The sequence below is a fragment of the Schistocerca serialis genome, unplaced genomic scaffold (genome assembly GCF_023864345.2).
Source record: "Schistocerca serialis cubense isolate TAMUIC-IGC-003099 unplaced genomic scaffold, iqSchSeri2.2 HiC_scaffold_161, whole genome shotgun sequence".
In the NCBI taxonomy this organism is placed as follows: domain Eukaryota; kingdom Metazoa; phylum Arthropoda; class Insecta; order Orthoptera; family Acrididae; genus Schistocerca; species Schistocerca serialis.
Window position 1 is genome coordinate 55,001 of NW_026047721.1, and position 5,000 is coordinate 60,000.

Consider the following 5,000-nt stretch of genomic DNA (forward strand, 5'->3'; position numbering starts at 1 on the left):
GCCGCAGGCTCCACTCCTGGTGGTGCCCTTCCGTCAATTCCTTTAAGTTTCAGCTTTGCAACCATACTTCCCCCGGAACCCAAAAGCTTTGGTTTCCCGGAGGCTGCCCGCCGAGTCATCGGAGGAACTGCGGCGGATCGCTGGCTGGCATCGTTTATGGTTAGAACTAGGGCGGTATCTGATCGCCTTCGAACCTCTAACTTTCGTTCTTGATTAATGAAAACATACTTGGCAAATGCTTTCGCTTCTGTTCGTCTTGCGACGATCCAAGAATTTCACCTCTAACGTCGCAATACGAATGCCCCCGCCTGTCCCTATTAATCATTACCTCGGGTTCCGAAAACCAACAAAATAGAACCGAGGTCCTATTCCATTATTCCATGCACACAGTATTCAGGCGGGCTTGCCTGCTTTAAGCACTCTAATTTGTTCAAAGTAAACGTGCCGGCCCACCGAGACACTCAATAAAGAGCACCCTGGTAGGATTTCAACGGGGTCCGCCTCGGGACGCACGAGCACGCACGAGGCGGTCGCACGCCTTCGGCTCGCCCCACCGGCAGGACGTCCCACGATACATGCCAGTTAAACACCGACGGGCGGTGAACCAACAGCGTGGGACACAAATCCAACTACGAGCTTTTTAACCGCAACAACTTTAATATACGCTATTGGAGCTGGAATTACCGCGGCTGCTGGCACCAGACTTGCCCTCCAATAGATACTCGTTAAAGGATTTAAAGTGTACTCATTCCGATTACGGGGCCTCGGATGAGTCCCGTATCGTTATTTTTCGTCACTACCTCCCCGTGCCGGGAGTGGGTAATTTGCGCGCCTGCTGCCTTCCTTGGATGTGGTAGCCGTTTCTCAGGCTCCCTCTCCGGAATCGAACCCTGATTCCCCGTTACCCGTTACAACCATGGTAGGCGCAGAACCTACCATCGACAGTTGATAAGGCAGACATTTGAAAGATGCGTCGCCGGTACGAGGACCGTGCGATCAGCCCAAAGTTATTCAGAGTCACCAAGGCAAACGGACCGGACGAGCCGACCGATTGGTTTTGATCTAATAAAAGCGTCCCTTCCATCTCTGGTCGGGACTCTGTTTGCATGTATTAGCTCTAGAATTACCACAGTTATCCAAGTAACGTGGGTAAGATCTAAGGAACCATAACTGATTTAATGAGCCATTCGCGGTTTCACCTTAATGCGGCTTGTACTGAGACATGCATGGCTTAATCTTTGAGACAAGCATATGACTACTGGCAGGATCAACCAGGGAGCTGCGTCAACTAGAGCTGAGCAGCCGGCCGCCCGGGAGTGTGTCCCGGGGGCCCGCGCGAACACGCAAGCGTCCGCTCAATTATTCTGCAAACAGGAGGAGGCTGAGCTCCCCTGCACAACACACCTCGAAACCCTCTCAGGTCCCGGCGGCGCGCAGCGCCGTCCTAAGTACTTGGTCGGGTTCGAGAGAGGCGCAATCGCCCGGAGTTAGGCGAGTAGACGCTTTAGGTGCGACCACCCGTGCTCCCAACTGAGCTTGCCGCTGCCGACAGAGGCCCGGGAGCGTGCTGTCGTGGCATTGCCGGCGGGAGACAACACGCGCCACCTACGGTGACCGGCAGCTCCAACGCCAGCGCCACAGAAGGACAAAAGCCCCACTTGGGTGCCGAAGCGAACTCTCCCAGCACAGCGCACGCGCCAACACGTCCGCACAGCTGCGATACAAACCACCTGCGAGAACCGCTGGGGCGACCGAGCAGCAGACGGCGTCGCGGCGCCGAGCGCCGGGCGGCGGCGCATCCTCAGCGCACACAGTCCTCAATCGGACCAGCACACTGCAGATGGCCACCGCGCTTCGCACCGGGCCCGCGAGGACCTACTTTGGCCGCAAGGCGCCGCGAGCAGGGGGCGCCGGCGCGCAGCTGCGCCGCCTGCCGCGTCCGTCGGCCGGCGCGCCTGCCACTGGCCGCCCCCACCAGCCGGCTGTAGCGCGTGCGCCCACGCACCGCGCTGCCAGCACGCCGGGCGGCCCCCCCTCACCGGCCGGGGACGGTCCCACCCAGCCACCGCCGCGTATCGCCTCACACCCAGATCCCCTTTCGCGTTCGTGGGCATGGTGGGTCCCCTTTCACGTTCGTGGGCATGGTGGGTATCCCTGAAACAACCGGTTAATAGCTCGACCGATCGTCGCCAACACTGATTCACCTCTAGCGAGAACAACCGCACCACAACGGGTTAGCTGTTGTTCATTTGCGTAACGTCACCAGCAAACGTAGACGTCCATCGCCATTTGCAACGAGTATTGCATGCCTGTGTCAGGTGTCACAACACACTACGTCTGCCCACATAGACGCAACAACATGTGCACGCCTCGAGAACACGTGGAAGGTAGCCCCCGTACGTATGCGGTGTCCATTGCGCGAACGACTGTCAGCCGGCCTCTGCAGGATGTCACAGATGTGGAACGCGGTGCAACATGCTATCACGGTGTGTGAGAAGAGACGACTACGTCCGAATACACGCTCCACTACATCAACAGACTGCTCATGCTGATCGCCATCCAGGGCGTCCGTTCCTCCCACACGTCTGAATGGCGTACCACACTGCAATCCAGCTCTTATAGGGAGACGACACGTAGCTGCGTGCACAATATTTGGACTGTATGGTCTGCCGTTGCTAGGCGCAGTCGTCGTACGGTCACACATGTGCCACGATGTATCATTCAGTACATACGGACCAATGTGCAGTACAGTTTGTGGGTTTTGCGTACATCGGCGGACAGGTGACAGGCCGTACCACAACGTAGGCTGAGTACGTCGGCATGCGAAGGGCATTGAACATGCAAACTTCTCAACGACCAGCTTGCGAAGGCAGGGGGGAAGGGGGGGGGGCATGTACGTCCTGCTGCTATCCACATTACAGTGTATAGCAGGAGCATGTGGAAAGTCAGCAACACCTGCAAGGTGTTTAACATGACGCGATACACAGGGGACCGGGCAGTGCGAATAGCGAACTATATTGCGAGGGTTGCGGTTAGGCAACACTACACTAATTTAACGAGTTGCATAACAATTACAGAGCAGGTTCAGCGACAACGTGCGTCAGGTTAAGGCGCAATATAGGTTAGGTTGAGGCACAATATAGGTTAGGTTAAGGCACAACATGGGTTACGTTAAGGCACAAATTGGGTTACGTTAAGGCACAACATGGGTTACGTTAAGGCACAACATGGGTTACGTTAAGGCACAAATTAGGTTACGTTAAGGCACAAATTAGGTTACGTTAAGGCACAAATTAGGTTACGTTAAGGCACAAATTAGGTTACGTTAAGGCACAAATTAGGTTACGTTAAGGCACAAATTAGGTTACGTTAAGGCACAAATTAGGTTACGTTAAGGCACAAATTAGGTTACGTTAAGGCACAAATTAGGTTACGTTAAGGCACAAATTAGGTTACGTTAAGGCACAAATTAGGTTACGTTAAGGCACAAATTAGGTTACGTTAAGGCACAAATTAGGTTACGTTAAGGCACAAATTAGGTTACGTTAAGGCACAAATTAGGTTACGTTAAGGCACAAATTAGGTTACGTTAAGGCACAAATTAGGTTACGTTAAGGTACAATATGGGTTAGGTTAAGGTACAATATGGGTTAGGTTAAGGTACAATATGGGTTAGGTTAAGGTACAATATGGGTTAGGTTAAGGTACAATATGGGTTAGGTTAAGGCACAACGTAGGTTAGGTTAAGGCACAACGTAGGTTAGGTTAAGGCACAACATAGGTTAGGTTAAGGCACAACATAGGTTAGGTTAAGGCACAACATAGGTTAGGTTAAGGCACAACATAGGTTAGGTTAAGGCACAACATAGGTTAGGTTAAGGCACAACATAGGTTAGGTTAAGGCACAACATAGGTTAGGTTAAGGCACAACATAGGTTAGGTTAAGGCACAACATAGGTTAGGTTAAGGCACAACATAGGTTAGGTTAAGGCACAACATAGGTTAGGTTAAGGCACAACGTAGGTTAGGTTAAGGCACAACGTAGGTTAGGTTAAGGCACAACGTAGGTTAGGTTAAGGCACAACGTAGGTTAGGTTAAGGCACAACGTAGGTTAGGTTAAGGCACAACGTAGGTTAGGTTAAGGCACAACGTAGGTTAGGTTAAGGCACAACGTAGGTTAGGTTAAGGCACAACGTAGGTTAGGTTAAGGCACAACGTAGGTTAGGTTAAGGCACAACGTAGGTTAGGTTAAGGCACAACGTAGGTTAGGTTAAGGCACAACATAGGTTAGGTTAAGGCACAACATAGGTTAGGTTAAGGCACAACATAGGTTAGGTTAAGGCACAACATAGGTTAGGTTAAGGCACAACATAGGTTAGGTTAAGGTACAACGTAGGTTAGGTTAAGGTACAACGTAGGTTAGGTTAAGGTACAACGTAGGTTAGGTGAAGGCGCAATGTAGGTTAGGTTAAGGTACGATATACCTTAGGTTAAGGTACAATATCGCTTAGGTTAAGGTACAATATAGCTTAGGTTAAGGTACACGTTGTAGGGAAAGGTGTATTTTGGGGGGGGAGGGGGCGGCAGGTTCGTTGATAGTGATTATCGTAAGTGCATGCCTGCGGGATCATCCGATTTGTCACGTCAGGATGCACTTGTGGCTCATGACAGGCGGCGCTCCGATTCCAAGGTTGTGGCAGATCTGTGTCTTTCATTCCTGCCATTGTTTGTGTACTGTGACAGGAGGCAGTATTGTGATGTTGGGTGCACCCCTGTGTAGGACATGTGTGGGTGTTCGTGGCTTAGCTGAGCAATGGCGGATGTCGGAAGGGTGGGATATTCTGTTTTCTGGGTGGACCTCCCGGTCTGGTTATGATAGTGTGGATTGTGTAATGTGGCGGAGAGGATGCACCGGATGTTCTTCCATGCTGGTGGTTAGATATTGTGTGTGTGCCTGTTAGAGGCAGAGAGTAGTGTGTGATAGTGTCTGGCTGACGTG

General features: G+C 51.9%; 1 non-coding gene across 1 annotated transcript in view; it reads right to left on the minus strand.

Moving 5' to 3' along the window:
- Positions 1–1,278, minus strand: part of LOC126443586 (small subunit ribosomal RNA) — a 1,909-nt gene extending 631 nt beyond the window's left edge. The window contains exon 1 of the ribosomal RNA XR_007582025.1: positions 1–1,278. This exon is cut by the window's left edge and continues 631 nt beyond it. This is a non-coding gene — a ribosomal RNA (small subunit ribosomal RNA).
- Between the last annotated feature and the right edge of the window lie 3,722 nt (positions 1,279–5,000).